Source organism: Diplotaxodon limnothrissa, linkage group LG15, assembly GCF_057381915.1.
Source record: "Diplotaxodon limnothrissa isolate DT_005_m linkage group LG15, D_limnothrissa_male_GT1.1, whole genome shotgun sequence".
In the NCBI taxonomy this organism is placed as follows: Eukaryota; Metazoa; Chordata; class Actinopteri; order Cichliformes; family Cichlidae; genus Diplotaxodon; species Diplotaxodon limnothrissa.
In genome coordinates this window covers 4,574,207-4,592,395 of record NC_140610.1, presented here as the reverse complement: position 1 = coordinate 4,592,395, position 18,189 = coordinate 4,574,207, and the positions used below count along the sequence as shown (strand labels likewise).

At 39.9% G+C, this 18,189-nt stretch overlaps 1 protein-coding gene across 1 annotated transcript in view; it reads left to right on the top strand.

Moving 5' to 3' along the window:
• The first annotated feature begins 2,206 nt into the window (after positions 1 to 2,206).
• The window catches only part of klhl29 (kelch-like family member 29), a 262,126-nt gene continuing 246,143 nt past the window's right edge, over positions 2,207 to 18,189 (top strand). The window contains exon 1 of the mRNA XM_085372331.1: positions 2,207 to 2,390. The gene's annotated coding sequence lies outside the window, so the exon portion shown is untranslated. The remainder of the gene's footprint in view (positions 2,391 to 18,189) is intronic.

The following is an 18,189-nucleotide window of genomic DNA, read 5'->3' as shown; positions in this document are numbered from 1 at the left end:
AAGTCTGTTCTCTTGTCAGAGGTTACTGCGAAGCCATGATTCGTTTTTGGAGGAAAGCAACTCACAACAACTCGGAGTGAAATATTGCCCTTTTTTGCCCCACTTCATTTTAATAAATATTTTTTCAAATGAATAGGTTTGCACACCCGTGCAAGTGTTTTAATTACTCAGGCTGATTAGACCTAAGGTGGAAATTGGGTTGAGCTATGCTGGGAATAAGATGATGTCAACAAACTTAATCATTAAGTAAGAGTAATAACTGTATAAGAGTATAATAATAATAATAATAATAATAATAATAATAATAATAATAATAATAATAATAATAATAATATAATATATATAATATATATATAATATAATAATAATAATAATAATAATACTACTGAATAACAGTAAGAACTGTGCTCCAGTAGGGGGTTACAGTAAATGATGCATTATTACTGATTAAATATCAAACACTATGATAAGTAGTTTGTAAATACTATGGATATGCTTTTCAACTGCTATATATAACACTCACTTTTGATTCATATAGCTGATAAACACTTGAAAAAACCCTATATTTTAATACTTTTCAGCTTCTTTTTTGTTGTTTTTCTTTTGCTACAAAACATCCAAAACTGATAATATATAACAAATAATTACAAGACTCTGATACAAAATCATAAAGGAAAACATTTGTTGTGCTGTATTATAACCATAAACAGCCATAATTCTTATTTTAAGGGACATTATTCCAGCGTATAAGAGCCTGTAACAGCGGTTAGTGGTAGGAAGATTCAGTGGCGCTGACCCTGAAAACAAAGCAACTAAATTCAGCCATGTTTCCTTTCCATATCTGGGTTTTCCTGCTCCAGCATGTTAACTCTCCTGCATAGATACTCTTTATAAGATACTTTTAGGTCCTGTAAAGGGTGCAGGTGTTTTCACTTGGGGCTGATTAGACCCCTGCTCTAGCTGAAGATGAGTTACATCAGGAAAAAAAATCAGATGTCACCAAACATCACACTGAACTGCCTTGATATGAAAATGATAGAGTTGTCAATCTAAAGAGACCGTACACGCCCACGTGGTCTTGAGAGGAGAACTAATCAAGCAAAGTAAGTGAAAGCATTTGTACAGTGCAGTCGAGGCAGGAAAGAGGAGCTTGGTGAGAGCGAGCCAAAAAGACTGTAATGGATTCTGCGCCATGTGCCACTAACAGGGAGATAATCCATCAGGTAAGAACAAATAATCACGTTGGGCGACAAATTGAAAGTTTTAGAAGGCTGTAAAGATATGGCCAGAATTAAAAGGTTCTCAGTGGATAAGAAGGTTTCTGTCTGAGTTAATTGCCCCACAAGTAGCCGGTCCCCAGAAGGGGCCGAGATAAAGCTGAACTATCAAAACAAATAAATCTGCCGAATAGGAATTCATTTATCGTCCACACCTGTGTTTTTCCTGCCGCGGTGCATCAAAATGTCCTCAGTGAGAGGCCGGGGCTGTCTTTTCTTGACTTTCTGTAATTATTTCTTCCCACCTTTGCTTGATCGCGTGACATTGCTGATTGTGCTCATGGAAAAGTGGTTAGGGAAGCAAAAAGGACATTGATTTTAGGCAATTTGGATCAAGCTGGAGAGGGCCCTGTTGATTTTCATTCTAGCCATCTAATCAGGGGCTGATTTACAACCGGGACGCTAAGTGAATGTAATTACCAGCATTTAAGCACCAGGTAGGACGGGGAAAGCTACAGCGGTTTTGGGAAGGAAGAACAACCAGCATTAGTGCACCTATCATCTGTAATTTGGACTTATTTGGGAAGATTGTTTGGGAATATTTTCAGCTGTAACCACCCAAACACTGTTTATTAGTTTGTTTTCTTGCTTGTCTAAGTAATAGAAGAAGAATACGATTGAACCTTTGGAACTCTCTTCATGGCTGATAATGATCCAAGGAACCTCCTGCGAGGACAGCTCCACTGATGCTGGAGTGCAAGCACAGCTCTCTGCAGGTACGTGCGATGGCACACAGTGGCGGGTGGGAGGCGCTGTAGGGCTTGTGTGAGAGAAACAAAGTGAAAGGGGAGGAGCAGCATCGGGAGTAAAGTGGCCACACGGTGTGCCAGTCCGTCCAAGCAGTCGCTTACATCTCAGATCCGCCGCCGCGCAGAGAGCGCAGAAAGCCCGTCTGCCAAGTCCTGTCTACTCCACTTGGTGACGTGCAGAGCCGAGCGCAGGCAGGCCACTTACAGACCGGCCCACAGCCGCTGCCACTGCACTGTGCTGCTCCTTTTGCTGTAAAATGCAACAGCGGTCTTTGCGGGATAAAGACAGCATTCATACATAATCAGCGCCGGAGCGAAACAAGGACAAACGCCGGGGGACAGGAGCAGCGAGCGGCCGGTGGAGGTAAGCGCTCGGTCAGCGGAGGTGCGAAGAAACACCGCGCTGACTCTCGCCTTTGCTTCAATTTTTTTTTTTACACGCTTTTGTGTTAAGGCAGGAGTTCACTCGTCCTATCATGAATGAATGAGGGAGATCATCAGTTTCACTGCCAGCCCTTAGCTGAGGACCATAGCCTACCAAATGGTGTGTACGGCGCTCACGTTGTGCGCAAGCGCTCCCGTTAAGAGGAGGGCGAATAAAACTAACTTCACGACTCAGATCGAGGTTTGGGAATTTAAAGGAGTGGTCTGCGTCAATGTCAAACAATTTAGGACTTACAGTTGGTCACTATAGCAACGCTATCAAATATACACACATATTACTGAATTATTTTGGTATATATATATATATATATACCAAAATAATTCAGGTGTAATCAGCTGGTCATGTTCTGACAAACTGCCTAGAAGCCTTTAATCATGTGCAAACGACCTGGCAGAAGAAATAAATTTCAATGTCACTTACCCCAGTTGTGCATCTTCTGAATTTACAGCTGCACAAATCCCACTACTGCACAGATTGTAACGGAAAGATTTATTGTGGCTCTGGAGTGGATTTGAGGAAAAATAAATAAATAAATAAAATCCTGTTATTATATTCCACAGATGCGTGTAAAGTTGTAGCCTGCACTAGGCAAGACTCATCCTTCAAACAGCTAAGCGTTGCTCATGACAAGTCCCATGTGTTGTTACAGTGCAGTGCTGTGAAGTGAAGTGGAGCACTGGCTGTGAAGGACACTGTGTTTTGCAGAAAGTTCCCGATGATCATCGAGTCCATGCTGTTTTACAAATGCACCTTCTGACCGGGCAGGAGATGTTGTCCTGTGCAAGTGTGAAGGCACTGTAGAGGCGAAAGCATGGATCGCAGAATTATCACATTTTGCCTGCAGTCCATATTTAGCACGATTTATTGTGAACTCTCACATCCAACAGCACACTTGTCGATCCTCCTGGATGGTCCCCCCCGGTGCTGATCCCTGTTTACGAGCCTGACTTACTGTATATAAATAGATGTAGCCTACGGCCACCCAACATGACTGCGCGTGCGTTGCTATTCTGAAGATGCATCCAACATTTGTTATTGTATTAATGGGCTGAGCATGTGGGGCAGGAGCAGGACACACTTCCCTGCTGATGACATTTGAAAACCTAGCAGGCTATCACAAATCAAGGCAGGGATTAAGAGGCTTTAGTGCTAGTCCTCTCTGAAGAGACGGGGAGCTCTGGACTGGATAAGGTAAGACAATGCATTTGCCTGAGAGCTGCTGTGTTTAGCGGGGGTCTTCTCGCCTCACGTGCTGCATTCGAGGGAGAACTCTCGCTCTGCACATTTAGGATAACCAGTCACCGCAGGTGGATGATCACACAGCAGCATTACATGGAGAGGTGTTAACACACTCTGTAGCGTGTGTTAAGCTACAGAGCCTTATTGTCAGGCAAGCCTTACCTCTGTGGAAGTATTGTCGTCTCTTCAGTTTGTCACAAGCTTCTTTGCAATAAACTCAATCAGGGATAATCCTTCTATATCAAATGTGATTTAGGTTGGTCTAGGGAACCGCTTTGGCCGGAGGAATTCATTTAGAAATTACCCAGAGGCATTTATCCTATTAGCAAAGGCAAAGCGAAAAACGACTCCTGTTGTTATGGTCAGCAAATTACAAAACTGCAGCTCAAGGCCATTTATTATAATTTTTTTTCCACCACGTTTTCCAAGAAGGAGAACACGGGGTAAGCATGTATAATTTGACCGGTGTGGGATGTGTGATCTAAATGCAGGCTAAGGAGGTAGAAAGGATCAAATGCTGTACAGTGTTTTCTTGTACTTGGATGAAGTTGTGATGCACTTGGTTTTGCCTCCGGTGATCAACCGTGTATTTCAAGGAGTCGAGGAAGCAGAAGCTGTGCCAAACTTGCCAATAAATATAACCGCAGAAAGCCAAGCTCTGAGTTATTTTCATGTAACAGCAGTCAGATAAATATAGCTATTCGGCAGCAGTTTGGGTAAGACGAAGTAATTTCCAGTGTCTCCTTTTTTTCTTTTTCTTTTTTTTTTTTTTTTTTTTAAACTAATGTACATGTAATGCCTCTGTTTATCTGCAGCCTGCTCACCAAAGCAAAATATTAAAGTAGCCGGCAATTACGCTGATTCTGTTGGAGCAGTGGATATTAGAAGGCCAATCTGGACCAGCCCGCCCCCAATCAAAATGAGAATGAAAAGCAGTTGTGCATGTTTTTGTCTCTTTGGCACACAATGAACTCTATTTTCTCCAAGGTTAAAGAGGGTATCCTTTCTTCTGTAATCACATTGCTCTAGCAGATTTATACTGTGCTCTCTCTGCGTGTTCATAGAGGCTGCTTTGAGTATGTGAATAATTTTTTTTAAATTTATTTATTTATTCTTTTTTTGGGGGGGGGGTTACACGTGCACCCCTTTAGAAACACCAGTATATTCAAACAACAGTATCCACACACTGGGATCTGAAATGTGAGATTTTGAAATGTGAAATCAGATTCTTGTAGCCTGTTACACAATCAGGTGACAGTGAGTTGAATTTAGCAATAATATCTGCAGCTTCAAAATCTTTTTATTTTCTTGTTAACAAATCTTTTACTGAATTAATGTGACACAACTGTCGTTATTAAATGATTTATAAAATTTTGATTATATATATATATATTTTTTTTAAGCACACACAGACAGGGTATTAAAATTTTTTTTAATCCAATTTCAAAATACTTTTTTTTTTTTTTTTTTTAGAAAAGAAAAGGAAAATTGCAGTAAAATTGAAAGTACATGGCTGAATATAAACTTTTACATACAAAACTTAACTATTGCTCAAGGCATACCTCTCCGGACACTTGCATATGTCCATACAATAGTCAAACTTGTCTGTGGTCACTGTAGCCACTGCTGTTATGCCACCTTCCAGCAACCACATGAAAGTCACGAATCTGTTCTTTCTAACTGTATGTGCTTCGATTGTTACGGGTGAATGGCTTGACCTAAAGCACTTTGAAATTGAATTATTCTTTTTGATGCACTCTGCATTTCATAAATATATATATTTTTTATGTTTCTGAAATGTGATATTATTTTTTAAAATAATAATAAAAAAATAATTATGGGTTTTGTTCGTTAAAGAAATCATTTATTACAGGAAATATTTTTAGTGGTTTCTTTTCTTGTCGTAAGTTAGAAAACAATATTAATGTCTCTCCTCTGTCAATACAAACATAAATCTATTGCATGCTACTGCTTACTGTATTTACTGTAAAGACTTCCTTCAGCAAGAAAGCTTGCAGTACATTATGTATACATTTCATGCTAACCCTTTGATGCTAGTGGCTCCTTTGAACACGGTGTACCCAGCTGTTTTCATAATATTGCTCCTTTTTTTTGCTTCTGTTTTTGTGTTAATTGAACCGTTATTTCAATTCACTAAGGAAGCACTGTATTAAATTGCCATAGCCACTTAGACGGTACTCGGGTAGCTTTTTGTACTCTTAGTGCATTTATTTCCTTTTTCTTAGGTTAATTTTTTTGGGTCTTGTGCTGCTAGCAAATTGCAAGCATGGAATCTCTGTACAGGTTGAACTTGACCTCAAGGTCAGTTTGCTTAGCAAGTTTTTTTAGATTTTCTTTTCAAGCAGTCATGCAAATCTAGACCCACTCTGACAGGCTATTGCGAATTGTGGAATTAGGCTTTCGGGATTGACTGGCTGCATTAACACGGTCAGTCTGCATATAATTAAGACAATGAATCTCTCGCCTCATTTGACAGAAACATATGTAGTTTTGTTAGTTGTGTGATTAAGTTTAGAATGCTTGGTTTAAAAAATTGAAGAAGAATATATTTTTGATGATTTGCATTTGGTTCTGGTTAAAAATTGTTCGATGGATCCAGAAATGCTTTTTTGCAGGAAAGAGTCTGCCACCTGTACTCCACCAACTGTTTTGCTGTTTGTTGCTGGAAAAGGAGCAGGTTAGTTAGAGCAGGCCATCTTTTAATGTGTCCAAGGACACGTTTGTCTAAAGACTGTTTAAAGATTGGGGAGGTATCCCCATCTAGACCACCTCCAAATGTGGTCTGAGCCATGGGGCATTAACCAAGTCCCTTCAGGAGCAGTCCACCTGTAGTTGTACCACCCAAGACCAATGTTAAGGCCATGTATGAGCAGAGCCTTAGATCATTTACACCCGGTTCGTGATAACAGCCGTATCCAAGCTCCACCTGGGCTCCACTGTATGCTAATGACTCTGTGGCTCATATGCAAGCTTGCTTTAACTCAGTGCTTTAACAAATATTAAGTCTCTCATTGATCAAGATGGGTTTCAGCTTGTGTTGGCCATGTTTGTTAGTGTATTCAAGCTTGATAGCAAGCGTGGAGAGAATGCTTGATCTGTCTTGATTTGGTTTACTGTGTCCTGCTTTGATATCAACATGATAAAGGCGTTTTCAGTGACAGGATGACCAAAAGGCCTCGTTTTCCTTCCAACACAAAGCATTTTGGTTTTTTCCATTAGTTGTTTTAAAAGTAACACTTGTTATTAAAAAAAAGTAGCTGTAACGTCTTTTTAACGCACATTTTAAAAACATTTTTGCTGTAAATCTGAATACCATCTCAGGGAAAACTAAAATCCTATTCTAAATACTGACAGGGGAGATGCCTTTCAAGGACAAAGATGAAGATGGATCAGATACTTACCACATTAAGTTTTTTCTTTGCCGATAGTACTGAATTATTCTCCCGCAGCTTTTAAGGGAGCCTTTAAACTTTCCTTATTGGTTTTCTGGGACAGTGATGTCTTTGTTTAAATATGCCGCTGAATATTTAGCATAACTGGCCATTACAAAGCATAAAATACTTGCTAACACACGGGGCATAAGGCCATGAGCAAATGCCGTGCTTCCCAAGCTCTTTAGAGATCAGTGAACTATGAAAAGCAGTCTCTTCAGCTGCCCTCTTGAACACAGTCGCTCAAGGGCTAGTGATGCTGGTATCATATTTCTAAAAAGCCTGCAGTTTCCCTTTTCAGAGACTCAAATGGTCTCAAAATGCACTAAGCTCTGAACCTCCTGCATCCATGGAGATTTGATTTAATAGATCACTTTCAAAGCTTAGTTTCTGTTGTTGTATTTATGTTGTTGATTATGAAAGTTAGGAATTTTGGTACTGTTTAACTGAATAGGTTCTTTAATATACATTTATGTTTCAGTTTTATTTGTATTTTTTTCACATATTTCAATATTAACACCTAACAGTAAGATTTCTGTTAGTGTAATGATTTTAGGTCTTTAATCTGCTGACTTTAAAAGTGTTAAGTTGTCATAGTGTTGCTGTGGCTGTAATATGTAGTACGTGGCATGAGTGTTTTGTTGTCAAACAGCTATGCTTTCCAGGAATCTGAACCACCCTACACAAAAGGCTGTGAGCCATTAGGCCATAACACCAGGGCCAAGGGCTGCACTTAAATTCTAAATTTACCAGTAACTTTAGCTCCGATTGCATTTGTTCAATGTGGCATTGAAAGTATTTGGTCCTCCTGCCAAAAAAAAAAAAAGAGAAAGCATTGTTAGGAAAACTGAAGACTATTCCATTAATGCTAATACCCACATAGAGTGTTTAAATTCACTTGACATGTTTGGGGACACGGGGTGAGGATTTGGTTTGGACTCAAGCCTGTGAGGCTACATCTCAGGGCCGCTGCACTCGGGGAGGCGGCTGTGTGGCGAGTGGCTCCGCAGGGGGCAGGTTAAGCCTGTTAGCCCCATGCGATGATGCCGTAGGTTTGCACCATCAAGGGAGGGAGCGGCCTGTGAAAGAGGTAGGCATGGAAAATCTTTTTTTTTTTATTTTTTTTTTTATCTTGTAGACCATCACAACCAACAGAACCACTGCTATTTTTCCTCCTGTTTATGCAGGCCCCCATTAAGCCTGTCTACAGGAATATTTCTGCACCGCAGCTGACGGCCACAGCTCCCCAGGCATCCCTTTTATAAACCTTACTCATTTTAATAAGGTGCACTTCACTATCTTATCTCTGCTTTGGAATAAACATCATCTATAATGTAATACAAAACCTATTCAAGCTATGTCCAAGTTGTTAAAAAAAGGAGACTAAAGCAGACATTGTTTGGGAAGTGCACCGGGCCTTAAAAGGACACGGACACATTATGTAATCATTTATTTGAAATTGAATAATTGAATCTGCCTTGAGGAGAAGCCAAGCTTAAAGAGAGGCCTGTTGGAAGAGGTTTTGAGGTGGAATGTCAGACTCAAACTAACTCTGTCTGCTTGAGGCAAACCAGACTTCAAATTACTTCAAGAGGAAAACAAATTTCACCGGTCACTGAAGTCACTTGAACTCATTTCACTTGCTTTTTGTCTCAGAACCATGGGAATTTACAATAAAACCATTTGAGCTTTGCCACTGTCATTTCAGTGGTGCCACATTGTAACTGCAGTGTATAGTCTATGTGCTGTGTGCCTCAGGGTGGATTTTTTTTCTTTTCTTTTTTTAAATTGCCATTTGTCTTGGTATTAACAAGAAAATATACTAAAAGCGGGGGTTGCCCAGTAATCTTCTTACCTGAATCTGGGGATGCCACTCCTACTTCGTCCTTCACCATGCATTTATTTTGAAGGGATCTGTTTGAGGGGAAGCCTCTGAATCATTTATCTGCAGTGAGCACTAAATATGTAAATCGTTCACAATTAATTGTAGTATACATAACAGTGACTTACAGCCATGTCTGATTTGCATACTCCAACTGCACGAGTTAAAAGGTGGCTTTTTGAGTTAAGAGGGTACATAAATCACGTGTTTACAGGTGGTGTGATGTGGATCTGAAATATTATCCTATTTACAACCTGTTTGCATTAGTTCGGATGTATTCTTTCAAGGGCCACAGCAGCTTATAAAATATTGGCACCATCCCAGCCATCCTAATGCTGCGATGCATGCACTCCCCTGTTGATTAATTCACGTTGGCAGTAGATTTTCTCTGTATAAATACCTGCAGCACAATGACCAGGGTCATTAATTGTATTTAGTAATTACCGTATGACAGCCAGCAACAAATTAAAAAGGAAAAGGGGCTGTTTTTATTCATTTAAACTCTGTGTAAGTGGGTCACCACATTATCAAAATTGGACTATTGACATTAGCTCATATTCTATTCAATTTTCAATTGAGTTCAGGTTTATTTATAGGGCGCCAAATCACAACAACAGTCGCCTCAAAGCACTTTATGCCATAAGGTAATGAATTTAGTATATTTGGATAAAAGCCTGACAACCAACGAGCAAGCACTTGGCAACAGTGGGAAGGAAAAACTCCCTTTATAATAGGAAGAAAACCACTGTTAGTACCAGGCTCAGGGATTGGTGGCTATCCGCCGTGATCGGTTGAGAGTCAAGGAGAAAGAGAAAAGAGAGACGCAGACTCATAGGGTATACTTTATACTTTGTTTTAAATCTACATCATAGGTACATTGTAACCGCAAACCCCTCTGAAACTTTATGCCGTAACATGACATGAACGTCCCTAGAAATCATATCTACATGTCTTAATGCAGCCCACAGCTATTGTAACTGGCCTGTTCAGCACTGTTGATGACTCCTGTGTGTTCCGACTACTTTTTCACCACGGCTTTTTAATTTATCAGTGAGAATAACAATCATTGCCTCAATAAGGAATGATAATCATTGCTCCAATATAAGGACTCAGATGGCAGCGAATTCCTGGAGGGAGGTCGCTGAAACCGTCAGAATGGACGTGAGGGAATTTACAAAGAAGTGGAAAATCTGAAGGGACAAATATGTTTGCCTCCCCCCTCCAAAAAAAAGGAAAACAAAAAGAAAATGACCACAACAAAGAGCAGGGGCGCAGGATGGGAAAAATGTACCAGCATTTTATTTGTTTGTGTCGTGTCTGGCACCGCATATAAAACACGACCACAATGTAATTAATACATAAAACGCTACACAAAAGTATGAGTGCTGGCAACGATTTCAACCACCTACGTAGGTTATGTCGCACACTCTGCAAAGATTCACTGCATAAGTCTAAATCAACAGTAAGAAGACAAAAATGTAATGATATGTTGGTGGCATATAAACACACGGGGAGTGAACAGAAGTGCTCAGTGCCTCACTTGAAGTCGTGTAGCACAGAGGTGAAATTTGTGTTTTTCTGCATTTTTATCAGTTTTTTAAATCGTTTTTATCGTTAACTTGGTTTCCTTGGGTCTTTCCCCGTGTGTTATGAATAAATCTTCTTTTTTGGTACTGTTCTGGTTCTGGTTTTATTTTGTTGTATTTATCCGGGACACCTTAAAGGCCGGTCTGTGAAAATATTGTCGGACATAAACCAGTCTGTGACGCAAAAAAGGTTGGGGACTGCTGCTGTAGCAGTTTGAGCCTACAGCACCATAACTAAGGCAAAGTTCAGGTCACCTAATCAAGCCTTAACTATAAGCTTTATCGAAGAGTTAAAACTGGACAGGGTGTCTGTCTCCCAAAACCAAACTGGGAGCTTGTTCCACAGGACAGGGGCCTGATAGCTGAAGGGTCTGCCTCCCATTTTACTTTTAAATGCTTTAGACTAAGCCTGCAGTCTGAGAGGGAAGTTTGTTATTAGGATAATATGGTAGTGTGACATCTTTATGATATGATGGGCCCTGATCATTCAAGACTTTGTGCGTGAGAAAGATTTTAGTGCATAAAGCTTAAAAAGGAAACGCCAATGACAGTGACTTTGGTTATACAACTGCCTTCGCTCAGATGCAACCCTGGCTGTTTAACCTTTCTTTACATGGACACAGTTCATTGGAGTAGACTTAAAAGTCAGGCAATTGCCACTCATATCAGCAGCCAAGCAAATGCAAAGTGAAAATCAGAGAGAAGAAAACTCCTGCTTGGAAAGACATAAAGGGCAGTGTTGCTGCTTGGTCTCTGTGCCCCTGGTACGTTTTATGCGTTGCAGCTTGGCTGTTTTTGCATTCAAAGATGAACAGACTTTGTCCGCAATAAAACTGACCATAACGTTAATAAGGCTGCAGCTGAAGGTGGCATTGTAAAGATATCTGTCATTGCTCTGTGCGTTTGCAAGATAGGCCTATCCATTCCCTCCTCTGTGGACAAGAATTCATTGCCACTTGGAAAAGAAGCCCTTTGATTTTTATGAGAGAATTTTTTTTAACTGTAGTCACACCAGTCATTTGACGGCGTGGCCATAACGTGAAGCTGCTCGGCATTTGCAGTTTTTTTGCCGTACTCTTTTTACTTTGCTTTCCTGTTCCTGCTGCAGCTCTCGAGTCTTGCGGCAATACCTTTACCCTGAAATGAATAGTCCACTTCAAAACTGCTCAAACACCCTTTTGAGAATGGAGCCAATGTGATGGCAGCCAAGTGTGATTATTAATGGCGGGTCTCTATCTCTCAGGCCTTAATTGGTCTCTGCTGATTGCTCAGCGTTCTGATTAAGAAATGTCATTAAAATTGATGTATTATTCTCCCATGTGGTTTTCACAGTTAGCTGCTTCAATCAATTGATAATTACGTAGATGATTTATAACTGGGGTTCATTCTGACAAGTTTACAATAACGGACACGGTAGAACTTTGTCTGTACATCATTTGAGTAAGGCAGCGAGTGACTGAAAGTTGTACCGCTTCACCTTTTTATCCCAGTGATATTTTTCATTTTTAAGGTTATTAAGTATGTTAAATGTCATTCAGGAGTGGCCTTTGGACTGCAAGTATTCGAATTTCATCACAAATGCGTAGACAATTAGAGGAAGAGAGCAAATATAAATCTATAGGGAGAAGTCAATGAGATGGTTAATGATGTTCCTTTGTGTGGAGTTAATGGAAAACATCTCTAATTTCATGCCAAAGTAAACATTTCTCCTACGGGGGTTCAACTCATTTTGTTTTTAAAAAAAAAAAATACGAGAAAGAAATTCAAGGTTTTCGTTTACACACCAGTGCCAATGCGCTTGGTTCGGATAATAAGTATTGGTAATTTTTGTCACATCAAACTCAATATATACAATATTGCCTGGAAGTTATTGACTGTTTATGTCGTTAAAATTCTAATCTTACGTTCCATAAAGAAAATGGGTGGTGGCACCAAAACACATCATATTCGGGTGCATATTCATTATGACTTTCTTAAAATATACTTCTTATATATGCACACTTGGTTGTGTTCTAACTTTTAATGAGATTTCACTCTGGATTATTTTGGCACTGTTACATAAACAGCCATATGTCACAAATTTTATTTATTTATTTTTTAGACTCTGCAACAGCAGATGTATTTTAGCCCCATAAATTGATGGTGGAAAAAAATGTTTAAAACCCAGCGAGTTGTTGTCTTTTATCATCCTCTCGAGAACGATTTGGCAAGGTAGCCCTTTCCATTCCTGCACAACATCACAAATGCAATCAGACTTTTTTTCCTTCCCTTCACCCCAAGAATAAAGAAATAAGCTTTCATTCACTGTGTTTCATCTTTAAAAAAAGACAAAATGTACTCAAGATCCAGCCCTGCAGAAAGTCTGACGTGATGCGCGTGACTCGGTGGAAGTGTCAGCGAAACAGGATAAATGAGCATTCAATAACATTTCCCTTTTTGAAAACGTTTCCCCGTCTGCTTTGCCCATCCTGGGAACTAATATACCTATATCGGTGTATTATTTTGAAGGAGAAGAAAATGTTTGTGGCATAGCTCACAGAGGGACAGTAAAGGAAAAGAGAGATGTAGCTTCACATCAAAAATGTGTACACAAATGCTGTGATTATCGGTTGTCTAACAATCACAGCGATAAAAGGGCACCAACAGTGTTTTGCTTAAATACAGCGCGTTTTCGTTTGTATTGGAGTTTTATGTGGACTTGCAGAAATGTGTAAACAGAAGTGTTTTTTTGTTCCGATGAAGGGAGCCTAATTTAACTTTTTGTTCTTTCTCACACTGCGTCATCTACGATGTCAGTGCATGTTTGGTGTGTCGGTAAAAAGAAAAGGCAATGCTCTTTGTGAAAGTAGAACAAGAGGGTTTTTTGGCAGCTCTTAAAGTTCAGTGTGGCTGTATTGCATAGTGGTTTATGTAGGCTGCTCTGAGAAATGTATGTATACGTATATACTATATATATTACATGACAGTAGTGCTTTTGACAATATCTGGGATTGCGTCATCTCCTATTGTGTGCTGCAGGGGCATCAGCTAATTCACCTAACATTTTGTGGAAACGGCTCCTGCGTGACCTGCGGTGGATATCTGCTTGTTGAAGCCCCGTCTTCAGATATTAGAGAATCCACAAAAATGTGATTATACTCTTTTTATTTTTTAATTGTACGCTGCCGTGCAAAAGGGTCATGAAATTTTTTTCAAAAAGACAACAAAATCCCGACACCATAGATTGTTTTGTTTAAAGCCTCTTTGTTTGCCAAATTGATCTTTATTTCTTTTATTTGCGGTGATCAAAACGATAAAAAGATGTCTACCAAGTTTTTTTTTCCTTCCCCCCCCCTCACTTGTTTTCAGCAAAAAAATGTCATTGTGCATAGATTCCAAACAGAAGCACGTACTCTTTCATAAACAGACAGACACAAACAAAGAAGGAGACGTGGTGACTTCCAAAGGCTGCCACCGTCGAGGAGTCAGATGATCGCTGTTTTTACCAACACCAGCTCTGTTGTTACGTGCGACAATGAGGCCCTTTGAAGTGTCACGTCCCATGCAAAAACTCCTTTGTCGTCATCTCAAAAAGAGCAGAGCTTTCACTTTTGTGTATTATTGGAAGGTTTTTTTTCCTCACATTTTCACTCAGACATTTGTTTGCTACTAATCCCAAGGAGCTTTCCAGCCATATATGTTTAGTTTGGCTGTCTCCCACTGCCAATTGTCTATTGTTGACCTCCGATATTCTCTCGGGACTGTTGTAGAGCCATTAATAGTACGTCTGTGTGTAGATCTGTCCTCACTTTCATACTCTTTGAGTGAATGGAAACCTGTTTCTTATTAATTTTTGAGAACACCAGAGTATTAGGACCACGTTTATAGCAGTGCTTTTTTTTTTTTTTCTCAAAGCCTTCCCATTTACCAACTGTTATTGTTTCTGCAGGTGTAGACAGCAATACTCAAAAGATCTAATTTGTCTGTGATGAGCATCCCCATCCACAAGAGACCAAAGGTACGGTAAGATAGGAAAAGCTCATTATCTTAAGTCCCAATAAACATCTTATTATGCCACCGACAAGCCACACGGCATAATACAAAAGCACAATAAAACATGAGTCAGTCATATTCTGCCATGTCTTTTTATTGTTTTGTTTTTTTCCATGGAAACTCTTTGGAGCCATTTTAATTTCACAAATTTTACTAACGATATTGCTGTAGAGGAGAAGGGCTATAAAAATCTAATCTGATTATGCTCTAATGCGAGCTGACAAAACCTTGATTGTTTGATACAGCTTACTGTGCATAACGTGTAGTGTTGGCCTGGTTTGGCGGGGGGTTGATTGTCTGGAATTACTTGATATATGGTGTCATTAATTCTGCTTGACTTCCCTGCCGTGTCCATAAAATGAGTTGTGTCTGTCTTTGTTTCTTTCCCCCGATGATCTCGCAGTTATGTCGGCAAGCAAAACAAAGTTGGTCTCGAAGCAATTACTTGGGCTAGAGTCTGATCTCGGGTCATTAAGAGATAGGATTACTCCTGGACCGCGGGACCCCAGGAATGTGCAGACCCCTCCGGTGGTCTGCTCACCGCTGATGAAATAGAATTGAATTAATGGGGTTGCCCACTGTGAGGACTGATTAGAACGACATACTGGCTTTGATCCCGGAGCGAGGTGACCAGGCATGGGCGCCACAGGCATCGAGGCGGGGTTTCATGTGTGTGTGTGTGATTATGTGTATGTCCTGTCTTGGGTCAGTGCATCACTAATGAACGGTGCTCATTACGTGTGCTCTTTGCTGGGTTCATATCTCACTGGGGTGCTCCAGGTGTAAAATCACTCGATGGTGTTGGGTTTGTGGAAGGTGGCCCACAATCATCCTGCTTTTAGATTTGGCAAATCATCTGTACTCCTCAATGCATTTTAAATGCCTCCCCTTTGATCACAGTTGCAACTTGTGTGTTGTAGTCTGAGGTTAAATTTAGTTCGGTGCTATAGGCCGTTCCCTGCAGTCCATCATGTGCTGAAGTCTAATAACACAGCTGGAATTTTTAACCACCGGTGTTTACCACTTTTTGGTTCAAGTAGTGTACGAGTTGGTAATTACCAGTTGAGCGTAACATTGGGCTTTTGTGCATCAGGAATTTCTTTGCTTAGTTATTAAGTAACAGAAATGCTCTGCCACAGCTCACAGTGGGCCAGGTGTGGAGTAGAGTGTTTACATTTTGGTCAGTCTAATGCAGCAGATTGAAAATACAAGTGCTGTTCGGGAAAGGTTTTCTTAAAGTGTTCAAGTGTTGAGATTTGAGTGGGTTGAGATATTATCAGGCATTCTTGGAGCTGCTAACGCGGCCTAAAAAATTCTGGCAAGGAGTTATAGCTTTGTCAGAGAAATCTGAGCAAAGAAGGGACTCGGTGACAGTGAGATTGATATGCTTAATCCTTTAGAAATTAGCTTCTGTCAGTGTATGGATTCATTATGAATACTGCTTCATGTAATGAAAACTTCACTTGAATAAATTTAAGTCGTATTTTACAGTAGCCGACGAAATTGGCAACCTATAACGCCAATTTACACTTGCACTTCTCAATTTACTTGATATTAATAGGCGAGAAATGTCTCAGCTGTCCTCAGTCCTTGTGATGAAATGAACTGCGTCACGGTTTGAGAGTGTGAAAGGCCTGTTATTTGTTTGTGTGATCATTGTGCTGCTCGAAGGTGGCAAGAGATCCAGATCCAGAGATCATCACTGATGCACTGTTAGCATTTATAAAGTTGCTTTTTTTGTGATCGCTTCTTTTTTACAAGTTATAATTGCATTAGTTTGGGGATGACGTGAAGAAATCAGCAAACGCTGCACTGCAGGATTTTATTGACTTGTTTCAGTCATTTCAAGACTACACTCCATGGACAAAAGAATTGGACCGCCCCTTTTCATCTAAATTCGCCTTGGTGTTTCTGGTCCCAGTCCCAGGTGGCCATGCTGTCTGCCCTTCCAAACATTTGAAAAGACTCAGTCATTCTACAGAGCGCACTAAATACGAGGCCACTGTTGCCAAGTCAGTTTGTCTCCTAAATATTACTTGATCAGCAGTAGGAGTTATTATTGCAAAGATCATGTAAAGTTACTTAGTGGGGTCACTGAGTGGTGAGGTGTTTAGTTGGTGAAAGTCACCAGTGTTCTCCTGACTCAGTAACCACAGGGCTTAAAACCTCCTCTAGCATTAGCATCAGCACAAAAACTGCATGCTGGGAGCTTCATGGCTAAGCAGCTCATTACTTTTGACCTTTCTGCATTTTCTTTCCTCTTTTTAAGAAACTCTTAATACCTTCTAATACTTAAAAAAAATAAAATAAACGAATACCTTAGGAGTTCCTTTAAACGACTACAATAGTTGTTTTTTTTTTAAAAGGCAAAAGGGGAAATTCATTTAATTTCAAAATTTCTAGAATTTTGTCACTATAAAAAAACTCAGTCACTAAACCCTTGATGCCATAAGAGATCATTCCACTCAGGACAGGAATGGTGTTCACTCAGAAAGCCTTTGTATCCTTTCTAAATGGACAAATGCACCCAACCATGCCAACAAAATACCCCCAACTAGGGCTGTTCGATATAACGATATATATCGGATGACGATATAAAAACATCTATAGTTTCATTTTACGCTATCGTTTGTTTCGTGGTGTCGCAAAATAAACTCTTTACGGCAATATTTTTTCATCGTTTTGATGGTCACTGTAGTGGCTATATTAATGTCTTAAAGTTCTCTCTTTCTCTTATATTTAATATAACCACACTACGGACGGACAAGCGCCTGTTTTTATGCGTTGTCGTTGGCAACAACGACGGTAACATCATCGCGTGTCCGCTTGTTTATGTTCCACATAAGCCTTTCACAATAAAGCTCAAGATCCTGTTGAGACTTTTCAAAATAAACTGAATCACATGAAAGATGCAGATTATTTATGGATGAGAATTAAAAAAGAGCCGTCAGGTGCTAAAAAATAAACCTTAGACTCAAACCTTAGAACAGGCTTTTCCCCGCAGCACGCCGTGTAATAAATACTCACAAAGAAAACGGCGGCTGTTACAACTTATGTCTAAAAATGTATCGTTTCATGCATCGGTTAAAACACTCGACTCCAGGTCCACGACGCCCAGCTGGAAACACTTCACGCAAGTCGAGCTGCCCGAGATTCACAGAACTTACAGGAAATGTTAAACTTTTGTGATTTATATCGTTATCGGACGATAGAATTCTTATATTGGGATATGAGATTTTGGTCATATCGCACAGCCCTACCCCCAACTGGTCAAAGATTGAGTTATTTTTATTAATATGTCCACCCTCTTTGTATTTAAATAGTAAAATCTTTTATTTGAATTAAACACCAGGCCATTGTGATAGTGTTGGTCGTCTAGAACAGCCATAGTCACCTTTGCCTTATTATGTTGTGTTTATACTCCAGTCCAAACTAATTGTTGGATTACTAATCAGTAATCCAACAGTAATCTTTTGCTTTCGGTGATATTACAAGAATGGTCTTTAAACCTTTGAAGGCCACTATTT